Source organism: Lolium perenne, chromosome 7, assembly GCF_019359855.2.
Source record: "Lolium perenne isolate Kyuss_39 chromosome 7, Kyuss_2.0, whole genome shotgun sequence".
Lineage (NCBI taxonomy): Eukaryota > Viridiplantae > Streptophyta > Magnoliopsida > Poales > Poaceae > Lolium > Lolium perenne.
The window spans coordinates 171,035,421-171,057,506 of record NC_067250.2 but is presented as its reverse complement, the minus strand read 5'-3'; positions in this window follow the sequence as shown (position 1 = coordinate 171,057,506).

Genomic DNA, 22,086 nt, shown 5'->3' with positions numbered 1-22,086 from the left:
CGTAGCATAGAAAACAAAAAATTTCCTACCGCAAGAACGAATAACAAGCCAAGATCCAAACTAGAAGATGGTAGCAACGAGAAGATCATGAGACTAACCCTCGAAGATTTTCAAAGCCTACGAGATTAGATCTCGTTGTTGCTGTAGTCGATCACTTGCCGCTTTTAAAAGCGCGTAGAAGATCTTGACGGTGCCACAGTCGGGCAGCATCTCCGTACTCGGTCACACGTTCGGTGTTGATGACGACGTCCTTATCCCCGTTCCAGCGGGCAGCGGAAGTAGTAGATCCTCCTCATAATCCCAATAGCACGATGGCGTGGTGGCGGTGATGATGGAGAACTCCGGCAGGGCTTCGCCTAAGCACTATGGGAGTTGTATGAGGAGGGGGACGACTAGGGTTTGGGGAGAGGGGCTGCTTGGGGCGCCGGCCTTGGGTGCCCTTGGTGGTGCGGCTCAAGTGGTGGCCGGCCCCCTCCCTCTCTCCCTCATTATATAGGTGGAACCCCAAGGGGTAGCCTGTCAATACCCGGATTTTAAAGTCCAGATGCCTATTATGCCATACATCGCAATCCCAGGAAGATTGTTGTTGCGAGACATAACAGTTGAATATCATAGAGTCATCATTTATTACAACACATAATCGTCTTACAAAGGTAGATCACATGATCCAATATTACAATAATAGTTGATCTATTGATCAACGAACATCACAAATAGCGGAAGCGAAGTAGTAGTGGACTATCTAATCCACAGGCCAATGCTTGACGTCAGGAGTAGTCCTAGTTGTCGTAGACGTCCTGCTGTCCATCTTCCTCGTACTGCTGGTCTCCTTCAAAGTCTGGCCATTTGAATAGCCAGGGACAAAGCCATGAGTACTTTTAAAGTACTCGCAAACTAATACTAAGGTAAGTACTTATCAATTTTAGTAAGGGGGTGCTAAGCTCTAAGTTTATTTGCATAAAGCCAATTTTAGTTCATAAACATTTAGTAAAAGCCTCTTCATTTGCTAACTAACTCAAGTGGGAACATTAGTGTCATTCCCACAACTCTGTTGTGATTCAAGTCAAATTCACCATTCACCTTTCAAGTTCAAAACACAAGTCATATGTGACATTTTTGAAAATGATCTGATGACGGAACAGTATGGCCTTTCCAACCGTCCATAACCGTGTACGCAGCTATTCGAATAGTTTTACACTCTGCAGAGGTCGTACACTTGTGCCACAACATTTGCAATAATCCGTCGAGTTAATCGCTCCCGATTTACCACACTCCGTGTGCGGACTACCAACCATAACCTTTCACTTACATACTCTAGTATAGGCACCTCTTCCCATGAGCTTGGCCTCCCAGTGAAGACAAACGGTCAGCCTGGGAACTGCACAGGGCTTGGGCCGGACATTCACCTCATTTCACGTCATTTCATATCATTTCACTTCCAACGGAGGCAGCCTCGGCATAACCCCTATGACGTTTGTTTAGAGGGAACCCATACTAAAGCACATAAATTTCTAGTTAAGCCCTTACCCATGTTGGCTATTGTGGGGGTACTTTCAAATTGGAATGGTATCGCAACCGAACCCAACCATCAGTTTTTATGAAATTCACCAAGTCATTCACCAGTCATATTCACCTTCAAAATCTTTCAATATAATGACTCATCATTCCAAGGTTTTCAAAGTCATTTCATTTCACATGTTCCCATCTAGAGTAGTCAATTTTATTTGTTTAGCACTAGCAACTAGTCATGAGGGGTGCTAACTAGCTTTGATTACTCTAGGCTAAATTTGATGCTCTTGTGCTACTCTAGACCAAGTGAATCATAAATCAAAAAGTAACTTTGATAAATCAACATCAATAAAGCTTGTAAGGTAAAAACTTGGGATAGGACTATTAAGCATAAAATAAAATGTGGTGATGCCTTGCTCTTGTAGAGCTTTGCACTTTGCAAGATTATTAGCTTGCCTTGGTTGGTGTAGTGATCAAAGTTCTCTTCTTCTTCCTCTTGGTAGAAAACCTCCTCCTCTTGATAGTCTCCGGTACTAGCGTCTATAAACGGATACGAGGATACAATCACCAAACAAGGCTTAATACTAGACTAAGCACACATATGAGTCACACAAGCTAGGCTAGCATCACAACATTATTATTAGATTGGTTGACTTTGTTTTCTTCTTTAAGAAAAATAATTTCCTCTCATTACAATATATTATTTAGTGTTGCTATTTAATTCTTTGGAGAAATAATTTCCTCTCATTGAATCTTGTTAAGATTTAATTCCCTTAACTAACAAGGTATGATCACATGTTGACCAAGGTCAACACTTCACACTTATTATTTGAGAATCATGTTTTAAATGAGGTTCTATACCTCATGCAATTTAAATAACTAGGTGATTTAAGATCCCCAAGTGAGCATATATGAGACCATGCAATAGAGGTCATCACATTACTTCATACCACTTGAGAATATGATTTAAATGAGGTGCTACACCTCATAGATTTAAAAACCTAAATTTGAAAAGTGATTTAAATGGGCTAGCATTGACTACATAGCCAATTTTTGATTCTAGCCCATGATCATGTACAGTACCCATATCATATTTTGCAGAATCAATTAGAGAATTGAAAATGTGAATCATAGCAATTGGATTCACCTCAAAACTCAATATGGTTGATTTTTAATAATTATTTGAAATCTGAAAAGTCTCTGTCTTGTTATTTTTACTATTCAAATTCCATAATAGTTTTAGGGTTCAAACCAGTGGGGTTAGCTAGATAATTTCGTAAGGATTCTAGAACATTTTGAATCACCAATTTTTGGACTTGTAGATTTGAAACTATTTAAATTCTAGAAAAGGCCAGTATTGAATTTCAAACTTAAAGAATTAACCAAATTCAAATAAAAGGGCCAGCGCGGGAAACTTAACGGGCCGAAATAGTTTGAAATGGGGAAGGCCAGCCCAACAACGTTTCTCATGCCGCGGGCCGCCTGGCAGGGTGGGGCCTGCGCGTCAGTGCCTCTTTAAACGCGAAGCGGTACCTGTTACTGTGAGCGGTTGGATTAGATGGACGATCGACGGTCGAGCGTCGTCGTCGTCGTCGACGAGAAGGGGTTGCTAGCACGGCGGAGGTAGGGGGTCGGCGGCGATCTGGGGCTCCGGCGAGGGGTTGGCGAGGTGCAGGAGGAGGTTGTCGAGGATGGGGAGTCGACTGGTACCGGCGGCGTCGCTCGGGGAGGCTTCAATCGACTGCGACTTCTAGTACGGGCTCCGGCGATCGACGGTGCAATTTGAGCTAGCTAGGGCTTAATCGAGGTGGAGAGGAGGTCGAGGAGATCAAGGAGAAGGAGGGGAGGTGCCTGGTGTGGAGAATGAGGCGCGGGGGTGGCTCTATTTATAGTTGCGCGCGTGTGCTGTGGGTGCCCGTGGAGGTCATCCATGGCGCCGGCGATTCGAGCGGCGAAGGGGCAAGGTAGGGTGCGCAGGGGGTAGGCGACGTCTAGATGGTACTGGTGAGCGTGATGGCACGGCGAATGATGGACGGAGGCATGCAGGAGAGGTCGTCGGCTTTGCAGTACCGTGGCGGGGGAAACTTGATCATGGCGACGGCGACGGTGTACGCGCGGCCAATGGAGCGTGTCTAGGAGCTAGAGGGGAGGGAGAGGGTGCTCGATGCAGAGATAGAGCTGCAGGGGAGGACGGAGGCGACGGCACGACTCGCCGCTCTGGCGCGTCCAGTGCACGGTGAGCGCGCATGCTGGCATGTACTGGGCGTGCCTGGGCGCGTCGAGATTTACCAATGCCGTGCGTTTCTCTGGTCATGGAGGGTAGAGGCATGCGTGATAGAGTGTGGTGCATCGTGTTGACAAAGTGAAAGTGGCCAGAGAAGAGTGGAGAGGAGGAGTGACATGAGGATCGGCATGGGTACGGCATGGTGGAAACTTTGATCATTTCTTCACTTTTATCAGTGCTGTGGTGCTTGGTTGATGTAGAGGAGGTACCAGGGTTGTGATGATCACAAATAGAAAGGGGTTTAGCCCAAAATCCAATGGATATTAGGGTGTGTGTCAAAACTGAAATGTTGCCTGCAAGGTGTTTGATAATATGGCCGCATGAAGATTTTTGTTGAATTTTGAAATTCCTTTTGGTGAAGTTGATTCAAATATTCAAAGGAGTAGAGTGGTGGTGGTGGTGGTCAAAAAGGTGCTGGTTTGCAAAGTTTGAAAAAGTGTATGATCTTCACTTTGCTTTATGGTTGCAACTTGTCTCCTCTATTCTGGTCAACCTAGGTAGAGTCAACCTTAATGGTCAACATCAAAATTGTTCACCTTGACATGGTCTTGGATGAGGTGGAAAGAGTTGACTAAGTTCAGTTTAAGAATCTGCCAAACCAGGGGTGCAAAGTGAGGATGATATTAAAAAGTGGCAAAGTGACCATTATCACATGAGTGAAATTTGAATTTTCCTTTGATTTGATTTTGGTTTCTTTGATGCAATTGTGTTTGTTCTTGATATATAAGTGTTTCACAACCAAGAGAGCAAGCAATGGTGGCCTTGATTAGGGTTTTGCATAATTGGCCAAAGTTGTATGTGAGTGAAATTGCATTTTTCTATTTCTTTTATTTCTCTCTATTTGATTTGGTTTTTCTTGATTCCAAAGTGATTCTTATTTGTTTTGGAACATTTCCAAACCATTGAAACCATTCCAAAAGGCCTAGTTCAAAGATTTGCAAAAATGGCCCTAAACACATATGAGGTGATATTTCAATTTTTCTTAATCTTCTATTTTGTTCCCCTTGCTTTACTTGGGCATGATCTAGGGTCCATTTAGGGTTAGATGAGGTTTAGATATGGTTTCACACCATTTGGGTAGAGTATGAGGGCATAGGGTAAGATTTGGTAATATGGCTATGTGCCACATATGCCTGTATGCATGTGTTTATTTTATTTTTATTTCTCACTTGAATTAGTTGGTAGATACTAGATTAGGTTGGTTGATGTTTTCAAAACATCTAAACAAAGTAGAGAGGTCTAAGTAAAACTTTCACAAAAATAGTCATAGGCACATAGGCCTTTTTCTTATTTTATTTCTTTTTATTTTGTTTTAACTTGAATGGTGAAAAGGATAGGGTTTAGGGTTTTAGGTCATTTCAAAATACTACAACAAACAATCATGGCAATATCACAACATCTAAGCATGATCACTATGTATCAAACTTAGATTAATAAAAGTTTTTGTTGGTTCGCAAAATTTGGAAATAGGGGAAATTCATTTCTTTGTTTTTTTGATAATTTTGGGATGTTACAAACCCTTCCCCCTTAAACAAATCTCGTCCCGAGATTTTAAGAAAAGTTAGGTTCCTAAGAGAGATTGAGCAATTGGATTAACAGGAAAATATACTTGGCATGGCTTGGGGTGCTTCCTGTGCTTCGGTGGCACTCATGTGGTAGAGACGACCGTTGCGGTTGTTCGGGTTCCTTTTAGCTGCGAAGCGGCGCTGTTGCTGAGCAGGTGCAGCTGTGTTGGCAGCAATCTTGGCAAGCTTCTTGGGGCACTCATTGGAGTAGTGACCCACCACTCCACATTCATAGCAGTTTACAGTTGACTTGTCTTTGGGGTTGATGGGAACAGCGTTGCTTCCGGTCCTTGGGGTAGTATTGGGGTTGTTGTTGTTACCATTGGGATGGTGGTTGTTGTTGTTGGGGTTGCTGTTGTTGTTGTTGCTGTGGTGATTGTTGCCTCCGGGCTTCGGGGGTCCTCCATTATTGTTGGAGTAGTTTGGGCGGTATTGTAACACCCCAACTTTTGCAACCTTGTTTAATTGTCCTTAGTGCAAAAATTAGGGGAACAAAAACTTTTTCTATAAACTAATTAGATGAATTGCCTTGATCTGTATGTTTTAATGGATTGCTTTGATCTGCTGGTAGATGAATTGTCTTGATTTGCTTGTTAAGCTTTGTCTTGACCTACCCCAAAGAACAACACATCTAGTGGTAAAATCATCCTTGAATTCAAAACTTGGGATCATCTACCCCTTAATACATGCTTCTCTCTTACCCTAGTAAAAAACCCTAAGGCATCATAATTTTGACTAAGTCCCAAAATCTATTTAAGGTTCCATTTTGGAACCCCTGGATTAAGCTACCCCTTGCCATCTAAGACAATGCATTTGGTCCTAGACCTAACTTATCATGAGCACTTCCCAACCATATCCTTGCCTTGAACCAAATCTCTCTTATACCCACTTTTCCTTGTTGGTTTTGAAGTCAAGTCAATAAGAAGTTTTGGCAGGCTTAAAATGTTCCAACTTTGGCAGTTGTTTCTTAAGCACCAACAACTGTTATTTGTGACCTCAATGCATGAATCTCATCTATGCAACACCCTCTGCAACTTCCACGTCTTGCATGTCCCCATCTAACCCCTCAATTCTTATTTTCACTTGATCTTGCACCCTACCCACTAATTCAGCACTAGATCACTTCATCCTGTTTTACCTCTTGTTTTTCTTCACTCTTCACAAAACCAAGAGTGGAATGATGGGTACATTATGTAGCCACCCTCTACCCTTGAGATCACTTCTCCCACAATATTTTACGTGCCAAAAATCCTATTTAAGTTTATTCTCAAATTTTCACTACAAAACTAATCCTAGTTTTATCATAGCTTTTCAAGCCTTTAAAATAGGAAATGTGGATGGTGTCTTGTATCATCTCATTTCCTTCAACCCAAAAATACTTGCTATTAAAACATTTAATCTATTCCTTCTTTTTAACAAAATGCATGGTGCATATAGATACACCATTTTTTGCCCTTTTTATTACCGACTAGCATTGAGAAAAAACTCTACTATGCTTTGTATGCAAGTAGACCAAATTTGTTTTAAAATATATTCTTGTCTCTTTCAAAACTTTCAAAAGGCAAGATCAATGTTAACACCTTTCAAAATTTGATCAACTCTCACATAGTGAGAGATGCCCACCCCTTTTTCATTCAAAAATTTAAATAGCAATTTAGGTTCTTCAACCACCTCTCACTCATATATTGTTCCCCATCATCACCTTGACCTCATGGGTTGATAATTTGTGTCACCCTCTTCATCCTTGATTTTATGCCTCACTCACTATCTCACTAAACCTTTCCCAACCATCATCTAAACCTCAACCAACACCACCTCTTGGGCAACCTGCGGGGTCACTTGATCTCACTTGTGATCTAGTTCTACTTAGCAAGAAATGGGGCCGGCCATGTTGCTTGTATGGCAATACTTGCCATTACTCCTCTCTCTCTCTACCTTGCTCTACCTTGGGAAGCCCCACACCTGCAAACCCTAGAAGAACACCACCCCCTCTCTCTTTCCCTTCCCTCTCTTTTCTTCCCACATGACCGGGCCATGGTGCACCAGCACCACCTGCCCCTGTTGCTCCTCTATGACCTCGGCCCCAGCTCAGGGACCACCTAGGCTCCCCTCTCCCCTTCCCCAAGCCCAAAAGCAGGCCAGCCCAGCCCCCCGTACCGAAACCCTTGCGAGTCCAAGGAGAAGCGTTCGCAGGCAGAACCTTCCCGCTCGACCCCTTCTATCCCGCGCGCCACTCCCATCCTGCTGACGTCCTCTGCGTGACGTCACGCCCCAGCACCGCCCAAACGTCAGCAGACTCGCAGCCATTGGTCGTCGCCTCCCGCACGCCCATCCATTGGCCGCAGCCACGGTGCACACCCGCCCAGCGCCTATATAAACCCACCCCGCCCACTCCACTCTCTCACAACTCCCACTCCACTCTCCTCCACCTCCACAGATGCCCCTGAGAACGCCCAGGGCGCTGCTCAGGGCTGCTGCTCGCCACAGCCCCGCCACCGTCCGTGGTCACCGCCCGGTGACAAGAAAGTCACCGAGCCCTTCTTCGACGACGCCACCCTCTTCCCTCCGTTTCATTCCGCCCCTGGTCGCCCCAGTAGCCTAACCCTGCCCTCCCTCTTCACCAGGGCTGCCGGAGACCGCCGCCACGGAGCTCCGCCCGGGATGTCTGCGGAGGAAGACCCGCCGGGGCGAGGTTGCTGCGGAGAAGGAAGACGGCCCGAGCCTACCCCTGCACCTGCCCCACCCACCGCCGCCGTGACCAGCCGCCGCCGTCGACCGCCGCCGCCCAGGTGAGCTCCGCCCGCCCCTGCCTTCTTTTCCCGTCCGCCAGGACGCGTGCGTAGTCGCGAGGAGGAAGAGGTGGCCCGTGCGTCTGCATGGCCACGTCGGCCCATGCAGATGGGTCCCGCACCGGGCCCTCTCTCCCCCTTTTCTTTTCTTTTTTTGTTTTTTCCCTTCCCCAACCGGTATCAGTGTTTGGGCCGGCCCACTTCTCAAATCTGTGCGGCCCAAGCTTTCCCGCCCGATCTCAATTCAAATTTCGGTTAAAAATTGTGCTAAAACCAGAGGCATTAAAATGCAAATATCTCGAGTTATACTTACCCGAATCCAGTGAGACCAATTGCTTTGGATCAGAAATTTCAATATCTTTCCAATGCCACTGGCCTTGTATTTTTAGGATTTTTGTATGATTTTTGGTGAATTAAACTTGTTCTATGTGTGCTGCAGACTCTAGCTAATTCCTAAAATTGTAAAATTAATATTTTTGGGTGAATCCAATTGTGCTAGTCTTGTTTTAGTACTGGCCATCTAGGAAACATATTTTTAGTTTCTGTTCATGCATATTTGTTACTGTTTGTGTTATGTGTGTGTCACATGAAATGTTGTACCAAAACTTTTGTTTATTTAAAATCTTTGACCAACTCTTTTTATTTAAAAATAGTCAACCTATGTTTTATTCTTGCAAAACAAACCCTATGCAACTTAACCTTAGACCTATTGTTTTGCTTAATTTTTCAAAAGAGTGTAGCATATTGTTTAGCTCCTAATTTTGTATAGTGTCTATTAGCCAAATAAACTAGGAAAATGATTTCCTAATTTTCCAAAAATGTTTAAAAATAAAATATGAATGCTTTTGATGTCTAACCAATGCACTTGTCTTCTTTGTGGTGTTATATACCAGGGGATAATTAATTTATGTCATGGTGATACCCAAAGAGGCAATTGATAATTGGTGAGGCTCTTATGCCCTTCTTAGATGATTAAATTGGGTTTTCAAAAATCAAAACTATTAAAGTTGTTTTGTAGTATCTATAAGACCTTAGTATGTTAAGCCCTTAGTAGAGTGGTTATCTATTGATTGTTGCTTGTTGTATGTTGTTTTGTTGGTACAATGTGTTGATTGTGTTCTTTTTCTATTTTCCGGCGATAGATGCGAACAATTCCGGAGAAGAAGAAGTGGTTCGGATAAGGATTTTATTTATATTGATGGGATTCTTATATTGATGGAGTTGAAGAATTCCAGGGACAAATAAGCCAAGGCAAGCCATTTACTTTGACTCTTTATATCCATGTTCTTGGTTGAGATCTTTCTATCCTTGGTCTCTTGATTTCTTGCGTCTCCTTGGGTTTGCTTAATTTGATTCTTTTACATACTTGCCACCAAGTGTGTAATGTCCCCTCTCGATATTTTGCGTACTTACTCTAAGTATGTGAATCACATTCCCCACCTTTTGACACCCTAATTCTAAGTAAAAACTTGGGATTATATCATTAAAATTGCTCTACTTTTTGATCATCTCCATTCATGCTCAATTGGAGTATGGATGACCTTGACACCCCTTCATGTTATGATGGCAATCATTATGCTATTATACATCTTAGTCACGCATAAACTTTAGGTTGGGAAAACCCTCAAGGTTTTACCTTGTTGTAAAGTGAGAATTTGAGAAAGGAAAGGATTTAGTAAAAATGATGGGGATGAGAAAATGGTTGGGATATTACGAAAACTTTGGCGCCTAAGTACTCACCCATGACAACAAACTAGCGCAACCACATTACTCCAACATGGGCACGGGGCTTAGCTCGACGTTCGTTCTCTTTAGCATGAGGCACCGCATAACTATACAAGGGTACGGATACCCCCGAGTCCGGATTGTCGAGGTTGGGACAATAGTATAACGGGAGGCCTTCGGGGCTGACCCGTCCGGAAGACACTATGGGTCTCCTGGCTTGGCGGTGGAGCCACGCTCAAAAGGAGGTGAGCTGCCACGGTGCCGGGGAGGTACATACTCCATAGGGTAGGACCTCTTGCTAATTAGAATGGGCGAAAGGCTTCGACTGGTTATCCGATACCCACATACTTTCGTATGATGGCCCGGGGATGATCCCGGCGGATTTATCAGATCTTGTGGGGAAAGTGTGCAAACTCTGCAGAGTTAAATCTATTCGAATAGCCGTGTCCGCGGTCATGGATGGTTGGATTGGCTGTTGCTTAGCCTGATGTGTTTTGTTTATGAAAATGTTTGACAAAGGAAAGAAACGGGATTTGTGTTGGAGTACTTTGAGTACTAGAAAAATGGTTGATGACCACAATGAGGTGGTCGGAAAGGAATTGATAAAAATTGGGTCTACCCTTCCTAAGTGTTTATGTCGTGAAAGATCTTCCTAAATTGAGTCAAGTAGTGATGTCTTAGATATATTCTCTCATCTCCTTCACCCATGAAGTTGAGATGCTAACTCCACTAAAACACTTCTTCTCGTCTACATAACATATTCTTGTTACCTAAGTGGTCATTCCCTCTTGATCCCCTAGTTAGACCTTGGTACCTCGTTCTCTTTGTTAAGTTACTTTGTAAATGGTTTGCGAGTACAATTCAAAATGTACTCACGGCTTTGTCCCTGGCTATTTACTTGGCCAGACTTGGAGGAACGCGACGGATAAAGAAGAAGTTGGTGACGTCTATGCGAGCTAGGAACGTCTTTCCAGTCAGTTGCCTGTAGGGTTTATGGCAGATGACTTGGGCTCCGCGCTGTTGAAGTGATGATACTACTCTGATGTTTAGATAGGCCCTTCGAGTCTATTATGTAAGTTTGGCCATGAGACCTTATTGTAATTTTCTTATTCCGCTTTGTAATGGATGGTGTAATTTGATATCAGTTCGGTTATGTGTTCACGGCGCACTGATCATGGGATCATGAACTGTATACATAACAGGGTATTTCGGGCAGTTAGTCCGGGGTCCCCACAGAGCTGGTATCAGAGCCATCCTGACTGTAGGAGACCTTAGTTAGCATGGACGTTAGTTAGGAAACGAATACTTGGGAAAAACTATTTACGAAACAAATCCTTTCTTTAGTCGGAAGCATAGCTTCTACTCCTCTTCTTTCTTCGAAACTTCTAAACTCTTATCTCTCCGCTTTATAAATGTTTGAAAATTCTTACTCTATTGTCTCATCCACTTCAAACATATTGGACGATGTCCCCAACTCAGACCGGAGACTCGAACTTAAACATGGATCAATCCCTCGGGAAGACTCTTGAATCTCCAACAACAAGCTATTGAAGATTGGATGCCGACTTAGTCGTGCACATAAAGAGATAATAAGATCATGTCTTTGGTCGTGCACTTAGTCGTACTCAAGTGACTTAGGGATACTACTCTTCATGGTGGGTTCTTCATCTTCACGGGGAATGTGCTTAGCGAAAGGCGCGGGCGTTGTCCAACTCCTTGCGGGTCTTGTGCAGCAGGAAGTCCAGGCATGCGACATAGTAGTTCATCTCCGGGTGCGGTGGCATGGTTAGTGGTCTTCCCATGGGGTCATGTCTTGGGTAGTAAACAAAGCGAGTGTTCTTGATCTTGTTCTCTTTTTGTCCACACAGACGGGCAATTGCTTCCTGCATGGCTTTGGCTATTCCATCCTTCCAAGTGTTTCCCGTTACAGAAAACCAGATGGTTTCCCATATTGGGGCTCCAAGCTTTCCTCTCAGATCTGCAGTAACTTCCCACCGAGGTGGTCCTCCCGACGGATGGTTGAGGGGTATTCCGAAGAACTCGGGATACGGGAGTCCTAAATATTCCACTAGTTGCTTCAAATCCTTCTCGAACATCAGGTTTCCTTCATGACCAATCTGATAGGACTCACATTGGTACTCCATCTGTGAGCAATTAAGATAAGTAAGTTAATGGAGTGATCAAGTGTGCAAATTTTTATGTACAATTACAAAGAAAGGTAGAGCATGGGTTTCTTATTTTGGAAAGATCTCGAGGGTAAGAGTGAGAATAAGCTTTCATAGATATTCACTTCATTGGTTTTGAAACTAAGTTTTTCAGACGTCCATTCTAACTAGGTCACCTAAGGTCAAACAATGGCTCTGATACCAACTTGTCAACACCCGGATTTTTAAGTCCAGATGCCTATTATGCCATACATCGCAATCCCAGGAAGATTGTTGTTGCGAGACATAACAGTTGAATATCACAGAGTCATCATTTATTACAACACATAATCGTCTTACAAAGGTAGATCACATGATCCAATATTACAATAATAGTTGATCTATTGATCAACGAACATCACAAATAGCGGAAGCGAAGTAGTAGTGGACTATCAGGTTTCTTCTATTGAAACTATATTTTTATTCGGTCACATCATATGTGCTTTACTTGGAGCGTCTGTGTGTTTATTTTTGTTTTTGTTTGTGTTTGAATAAATTCGGATCCTAGCAATCCTTGTTTGGGAGAGAGACACGCTCCGCTTTTTCATATGAACACTTGTTCTTCGTTTTACTTTTAATGTTCAATGATAAAAGTTGGAAGCTACAACACTTATTATTATTTGGTTGGAAACAGAAAATGCCTCATATGACTTGGATAATTTGACACTTGGCAATTGTTTTGAGCTCTCAAGTAGATCATGATTAAGTTTTTTTTTCATGTAGTTTAAACCTATTAGTGGAGAACTACTGTAGAGCTTGTTAAAAATGGTTTGCATGATTGGTCTCTCTTAAGGTCTAGATATTTTCTGGTAAAAGTGTTTGAGCAACAAGGAAGACAGTGTAGAGTATTATAATGCTTGCAATATGTTCTTATGTAAGTTTTGCTGCACCGGTTCATACTTGTGTTTGCTTCAAATAGCCTTGCTAGCCTAAGCCTTGTATCGAGAGGGAATACTTCTCATGCATCCAAAACCTTGAGCCAAAACTATGCCATTTGTGTCCACCATACCTACCTACTATGTGGTATTTCCTGCCATTCCAAAGTAAATTGCTTGAGTGCTACCTTTAAACAATTCAAAATGCTTCTCAATTTGTGTTAATGTTTTATAGCTCATGAGGAAGTATGTGGTGTTTATCTTTCAATCTTGTTGGGCAACTTTCACCAATGGACTAGTGGCTTCATCCGCTCATCCAATAATTTTGCAAAAAGAGCTGGCAATGGGATTCCCAGTCCCAAATTAATTAACCTAAATAGACACTCCTCCATGGTATGTGATTGTTGGACGGCACCCGAAGGATTCGGTTAGCCATGGCTTGTGTAAGCAAAGGTTGGGAGGAGTGTCATCATAATAAAACTAAAATAAAAAGGCACTCCTTCATGGTATGAGATTGTTGGCAGGCACCCGAGGATTCGGTTAGCCATGGTTTGTGAAAGAAAGGTTGGAAGGAGTGCCACCCAAAAATAAAAATAAAATGGGAGCCGCTCTTTGAAGGTTTGTCTGGCAAGGGGGTTAGAGTGCCCACTACCATTCGTTGATAACAACAAACACCTCTCAAAACTTTACTTTTGTGCCCTCTTTATGTTTTCAAAACCAAAGCTCTAGCACAAATATAGCAATCAATGCTTCCCTCTGCGAAGGGCCATTCTTTTACTTTATGTTGAGTCAGTATACCTACTTCCTTCCATCTTAGAAGCAAACACTTGTGTTAACTGTGCATTGATTCTTACATACTTGCATATTTGCATTCATCATATTACTTTGTGTTGACAATTATCCATGAGATATGCATGTTGAAAGTTGAAAGCAACCGCTGAAACTTATATCTTCCTTTGTGTTGCTTCGATGCCTTTACTTTGAATCTATTGCTTTATGAGTTAACTCTTGTGCAATCTTTTGATGCTTGTCTTGAAAGTACTATTCATGAAAAGTTTTGCTATATGTTATCTATTTGTTAGCAACTATAGATCATTGCCTTGAGTCACTTCATTCATTTCATATGCTTTGTAATAGTATGATCAAGGTTATGTAAGTAGCATGTCACTACATAAATTATTCTTTTTATCGTTTACCTGCTCGGGACGAGCAGGAACTAAGCTTGGGGATGCTGATACGTCCCCGACGTATCCATAATTTCTGTCGTTCCATGCTTGTTTTATGACAATACTTACATGTTTTGCTTGCACTTTATGATGATTTCATGCATTTTCCGGAACTAACCTATTAACGAGATGCCACAGTGCCAGTTCCTGTTTTCTGCTGTTTTTGGTTCCAGAAAGGCTGTTCGGGCAATATTCTCGGAATTGGACGAAATCAACGCCAAACCTCCTATTTTTCCCGGAAGGCTCCAGAACACCGAAGAAGAGTCGGAGGAGAGCCAGGGGGGCCCCACACCATAGGGCCGCGTGGGCCAGACCCTGGCCGCGCCGGCCTAGGGTGAGGCCACCCTGTCGACCCTCCTGCGCCGCCTCTTCGCCTATATAACCCCTTTCGACCTAAAAACACAGTACCAATTGACGAAACTCCAGAAAGACTCCAGGGGCGCCGCCGCCATCGCGAAACTCCAATTCGGGGGACAGAAGTCTCTGTTCCGGCACCCTGCCGGGACGGGGAAGTGCCCCCGGAAGCCATCTCCATTGATGCCACCGCCTTCATCATGCTCCGTGAGTAGTTCCCCCATGGACTACAGGTTCTAGCTGTAGCTAGTTGGTACTCTCTTTCCCATATACTTCAATACAATGATCTCATGAGCTGCCTTACATGATTGAGATCCATCTGATGTAATCGGTGTTGTGTTTGTTGGGATCCGATGGATGATACATTATGATTAGTCTATCTATAAAGTTTGTGAAGTTATTGTTGCTGCAATCTTGTTATGCTTAATGCTTGTCACTAGGGCCCGAGTGGCATGATCTTAGATTTGAGCTCTATACTTATTGCTTAGATTGTATCTACAAGTTGTATGCACATGTCACTGTCCGGAACCAAAGGCCCCGAAGTGACAGAAATCGGGACAACCGGAGGGGATGGCGGTGATGTGAGGGACACATGTTTTCACCAAGTGTTAATGCTTTGCTCCGGTACTCTATTAAAAGGAGTACCTTAATATCCAGTAGTTTCCCTTGAGGCCCGGCTGCCACCGGCTGGTAGGACAAAAGATGTTGTGCAAGTTTCTCATTGCGAGCACGTACGACTATAATCGGAAAACATGCCTACATAATTAATAATCTGGATGTTCTGTCTTAATGCTTTGATTCCTATCAATTGCCCAACTGTAATTTGTTCACCCAACACTTGTCACTTATTGGAGAGTTACCACTAGTGTAGATCGCTGGGAACCCCGGTCCATATCTCATCATTATATACCTGTTCTACATGTCATTGGAAGTAGTACCAACTATTTTCTGGTGCCATTGCTCTCATATTGCTATTACTGCTGTGTATTCTTGTTACTCTTGCTCTCATATTATCGCTACTTTCACATCACCCCTGTTACTAGTGCTTTTCCAGGTGCAGCTGAATTGACAACTCAGTTGTTAAGGCTTATAAGTATTCTTTACCTCCCCTTGTGTCGAATCAATAAATTTGGGTTTTACTTCCCTCGAAGACTATCGCGATCCCCTATACTTGTGGGTCATCAACACACTTAAGGTTTGATGTCGTATTAGTAGATATTGAATATGGAATGGAGTTCGAAGTTTTGTTCGGAGTCTCGGATGGGATCCCAGACATCCCGAGGAGTTCCTAAATGGTCCGGAGAATAAGATTCATATATAGGAAGTCATTTTCTAGGTTTGAAAATGATCCGGTATTTTTTCTGGAAGGTTCTAGAAGGTTCTAGAAGAGTCCGGAAGAAATTAGCATGGAAGGTGGAGTCCCAGAGGGACTCCACCCACCTTGGCCGGCCAGCCTAAGGGAGGAGGAGTCCCAAGTGGACTCCTTCCCATGGTGGCCGGCCACCCCACCAAAGGAAAGGGGGGAGTCCCACTTCCCCTAGGTTTGGTCATATGGAAGGTTTATGTTGGGATCTTATTCGGAGACTTTTGACCTAATCCTTGGGGCTTCCACCTATATAAAGAGGGGAGGGGAGGGGCTGGCCGGCCACACCAAGACCACCATGGCCGCACCCCCCAAGAGCCCCCTCTCCCTAGAAACCCTAGCGGTTCCCTCCTCCCTCTCTCTCCCACATAGCTTAGGCGAAGCTCTATCGGAGATCTCCACCACCACCGCCACCACGCCGTCGTGCTGCCGGGATTCCGAGGAGGATCTACTACTTTCGCTGCCCGCTGGAACGGGGAGAAGGACGTCGTCTTCATCAACACCGAACGTGTGACCGAGTATGGAGGTGCTGCCCGATTGTGGCACCGTCAAGATCTTCTACGCGCTTTTGAAAGCGGCAAGTGATCGTCTACCGCAGCAACGAGAGCCTCCTTTTGTAGGCTTTGGAAATCTTCAAGGGTTAGTCTTGTTCATCCCATCGTTGCTCCCATCTTCTAGATTGCATCTTGGCTTGGATTGCGTTCTCGCGGTAAGAAATTTTTTGTTTTCTATGCTACGAATCCCTACAGTGGTATCAGAGCCGTGTCTATGCATAGATGGTTGCACGAGTAGAACACAATTGTTTTGTGGGCGTTGATGCTTTGTTGTCTTTAGTTCGAGTACTTTGCATCTTTGTGGCATGGTGGGATGAAGCAGCTCGGGCTAACTTTACATGACCGCGTTCATGAGACTTGCTCCACGTTTGACATGCAACTTGTATTGCATAAGTGGCTTTGCGGGTGTCTGTCTCTCCCACCATAGTGAAGATTCAATTTACTCTTTCTATTGACAACACTAGTATCACCGTTGTGGTTCATGTTCGTAGGTAGATTAGATCTTACTCGAAAACCCTAAACCATGTAAAATATGCAAACCAAATTAGAGACGTCTAACTTGTTTTTGCAGGGTTTGGCGATGTGATATGGCCATAATGTGATGATGAATATGTATGAGATGATCATTATTGTATTGTGGCAACCGGCAGGAGCCTTATGGTTGTCTTTAAATTTCATGTTGAGTAGTATTTCAAAGTAGTTGTAATAGTTGCTACATGAGGTGAACAACCATGAAGACGGCGCCATGGACCTTGACGCTACGCCGACGATGATGGAGATCATGCCCATTGATGATGGAGATCATGTCCATGCTTTGGAGATGAAGATCGAAGGCGCAAAGACTAAAGGGCCATATCATATCACATATGAATTGCATGTGATGTTAATTCTTTATGCATCTTATTTTGCTTAGAACGCGACGGTAGCATTATAAGATGATCCCTCACATTAATATCAAGATAATAAAGTGTTCTCCCCTTGTATGCACCGTTGCAACAGTTCGTCGTTTCGAAGCATCTCATGATGATCGGATGTGATAGATTCTACGTTCATAAACAACGGGTGTAAGCCATGTTTGCACACGCAGAATACTTGGGTTTGCTTGACGAGCCTAGCATGTACAAACATGGCCTCGGGACAACGGAAACCGAAAGGTTGAACACGAGTCATATGGATGATATGATCAACGTGTTGATGTTCACCATTGAAGCTACATCATCTCACGTAATGATCGGTTTTGGTGTAGTGGAGGTGGATCGTGTACCACTTAACAACTATGAGGGATGTTGTATTAAGTGGGAGTTCATTAGTAATTAGATTAAAACATGAACTAATTATCATAAACATAGTCTGAGTAGTATTTTGAATTAATTTGTAGTATTGGCATCCGTTTTCTACCAAGCGCTAGTCTTGTTATTGAGATAGAAATACTGTTAAAATCTCAAAATAAACTTTACGGACTGGTACCGTATTGTTAAAGAATGAAGAAATGATTAAGTCCTATTGCAAACTTTTAGTAAACCTCACATTGTTGATTCAAAGAGCTATGATTTCAATTAGTACCTAAAGTTATCTTGTCTCCATGAAACTTGAAGTTCAAATCTGTTTGAAAAAGTAAGGAGCTGAAAATTTAGTTTTCAGAAATAAGCAAGGTATGAGATATATGTGATATCTAATACCTTATTGCAAGATGATAGAATATAATCTAGTGAGACTACATAAACTCATAAGTTTTATGGGAATGTACGAAGGTTGAAGATGCAAGGCGTCCCAATCCTCCAACTATTGGGGCACTAACGATATTCGCATCTCCATGAAGTGATCGTCCTTAGTATGCACCGTTGCTAAAGACTCGTCATTTCGAATACTAAGGTATAGATTCTACGTGTGCATACAACGGGTGCAAGCCAGATTTGCACATGCGAATACTGAGGTTAAACTTTACGAGCCTAGCATGTACAGACATGGTCTCGGAAAAGTCGTCATGATATGATGGATAAAATTATGAGTGAAATTGTTCATCATATTACAAAGTTACTAATAGTGAAATCTGAAACACTTGTCATATGATGATCAACTTCAAAGTAAGAACCTCAAGGTTATTGGTATTTGACCAACAAACCTAGAAGTTAATGATATTAAAGTGTTTTTCTGAATAATGAGGAAAGCTAAAAGAGAAACTACAAAAGATATTTTGGCAGAAAGAAAAGACTAGAAAGTCTAGCCCAGGTGTATATAAATGATATACATGTTATGGATGTATTCCTTGTCTGGTCACACAATGAAATTCTTGGGTATTTGTACCATATTGGTTGGTATGAAGTGTCATACAAAACAACTCAATACAAGAATACAATGGCCTAAGTGACTGACAAGGAATATGATAGGAATGCACGCCTGGAACAAAAATAAACTGTTATTATGTTCGTCGTTGGCATTCTATCTAGCCCTTAGAATTTATAATAAAGAGCTTAATAATAGTTATTTTGCTCTGGTCAAATAAAAACAATGAGTTGTTCAAATTATGACATTACTCCATGTACGATGGATAAGTTATTATAAATCTTAATGGTGAAACACACATACATAACACTGACGCTAAAATGCCATAAGGCAAATGATTTGAATTCCACTTATTTGTGGAACCGCCATTTAGGTAATGTTAGAAAGGAACGCATGAAGGAACTCCATGCAAATGGAATTTTGGAGTCATTCGATTTTTGAATCGTTTGGCGCTTGCAACTCTTTTCTAAAGAGAATAACTGAAATACCGTTCATAGGCCAAGAGTTGAACGGGCAACTAACTTAGTGGAAACATACATGATGATATATGTGGTTCACTGGGCATAGTTGTGTGCGGGAGATTCTTCTACTTCATGAAAACTTCCAACAATGAATTGAGTATATATATGTGGATATATTCGATAAGGAAGAAGTTTGAAACATTTGAATAGATTCATATAAATTTCAGCATGAAGTGGAAATCATCGTAATAGAAAAGTCAAATATCTATGATTAGATCATAGTGGAAATATTTCAATTACGAGTTTTAGCGAACATCTAAGAGAGTTATGAAGTTGTTCTACAACTCACGTTTCTTAGAGTATCATAGTGATGATGAAGTATCCGAGAGACGTATCCAAACCTTGTTAGATTAATGATGAGATAAAATAAAATGAAGCCATTATATTTTTGTGGATTATGCTTTAGAGACTACCGCTTTTACACTGAATAGAGCATCATCATGATCCGTTGAAATGACACCATAAGAGTTATGGCATGGGTATGAACCCTAATAGTCCTTTCTTAAATTTTGGTATGCATAGCATAAGATAAATAAGTTTACAACCAAAATCGGATGAATGTCTTTGTTGGTTATCCCAAAGAATTAATTGGGAATTCTTTCCACTATGAAGTAAAAGACAAAAGTGTTTGTTAATGTTACTTGCTTATTTCCAAGAAATTGTTTTCTAGCGAAGTATTTGAGTGGGAGGACAATAGAACTTGATAAGGTTTATGAACCTGAGCATAATGATCAGAGTAGCGCAGCATCGGAAATTGATTCCGGAAGCGGCCACGACGATCATGGCTTCCATGACTACAAAGTGTTTTAGCCATGGAGATCGAAGTACTTATTGAACCTTGTAGGTATGGTTTACTTTGTGATCAAATAAATGATTTGTGGACAAAGGATTGATTTTGAACAATGATAAACCAACTACAAACAAAGAAGTTATGATGGGCCCTGACTCCGTTAAAATGGTTGTACGCCATGAAATCCAAGATAGATGAATACTTTTTGAAAGTAAATGGATCTATAAAATTGATGGACTTGGATGGAATATCATTGAAGAAGCTCAACTTGTCGAAAAGTAGTTTACGACAAAGTTCAAAGAATTGACTACGATAAGAATAGATCTTCCGTAGCGATGCTTATAGTCTATGTGGATTATTCTAGTAATCACTACATATTTCTTTTATGAGATATGATAGTAGGATGGCAACATACATTACTTAACAGAAGTGTGTATTAAAGGTGTATACAAGATACAACCAAGAGTTTTGCTAGTCCGTGGAATACTAGATAGGAATACGAACTTCAATTGAATGAAGTAAGTATCGCGGAGTTGGAATCTTCACCGGATGAAATGATCAAAGAGTTATGATTTCATCAGAGACGATGAAGAGGCTTGCATTTGCAAGAAATTAAGTGGGAGCGCTGAGACATATTTGTAATACTTTATGTAGATGACATATCGTTGATTACAAATAATGTAATTATATAATTGATTAAAAAGGTTTCATTGAGAATTAAACATCAATGAAAGGATATGAACTGAAACATATTTAAGTGTCAAGATCTATGAAGATGGATTGAAACACATAAAAGTTTAAGTTAAAAAGTACATAGAATGAATATTGAAGTAGTTCAATATAAAGAAGGTGTTCTTTTCATGTGAAGGTTTTACAAGACTTGAGTGTATCTGACACTCAATGAGTAAAAAACACATGAGTGATTTTAGATCACGAATAATATGTACAATATCAGATGTCCTATGCTCTAAATGGTTAGGAGCATATACCAGAATGATTCATGTGATGATCATTGGATAAACAGTAAGAATATCCTTGAGTGCTTTAGAAGAACCAAGGATATATAGTTTTGTATGAGTAATGACAAACAAATCGCTGTAAGGTGTTGCACCGATATTAGTTTGGTCACATATAAAAATAAAATTTCAATCTCAAATTAGGCTAAGTGTTGTTTAAAAGGTAGCACAATGAGCTAGAAGTTGTCTATGCTAGATTTAGATGAGTTCTATATGTTGTGACGGATTCTACAAACAAAGGCAGAATATTTCATTGTTTTGACAATGACTGAGGATGTTAAGTCAAGAGGTTCTTTGAGAACTTGGTGTAGTTCCGATAGTGTCAGAACTTTGAAGCTATATTGTGTATGACAATATTAGTGACATATTTCAGACCGCGGAATTAAGGTTCCACCAGAAGACCAAACATATTTAATGCCGACTCATTTAGAAAATGAGTGATGCGTTGAGACGCAAATGAATTGCAAAATACATACGTTTCTAAGCATGTCAGATCCGTTGACTAAAATTTCTCCCGTGAGCAAAACATGATAAAGCACCAGAAGGCCAAGGTGTTATATCTTTACATATGTAAACTAGATTATTGACTCTAGTGCAAGTGGGAGACTGTTGGAGATATGCCCAAGAGGCAATAATAAAATGGTTATTATAATATATCTTTGTGTTTATGATAATGTTTACATACCATGCTATAATTGTATTAACCGAAACATTGATACATGTGTGTTATGTGAACAACAAGGAGTCCCTAGTAAGCCTCTTGTATAACTAGCTTGTTGATTAATAGATGATCATAGTTTCATGATCATGAACATTGGATGTTATTAATAACAAGGTTATGTCATTATGTGAATGATGTAATGGACACACCCAATTAAGCGTAGCATAAGATCACGTCATTAAGTTATTTGCTATAAGCTTTTCGATACATAGTTACCTAGTCCTTTCGACCATGAGATCATGTAAATCACTTATACCGGAAAGGTACTTTGATTACATCAAACGCCACTACGTAAATGGGTGGTTAT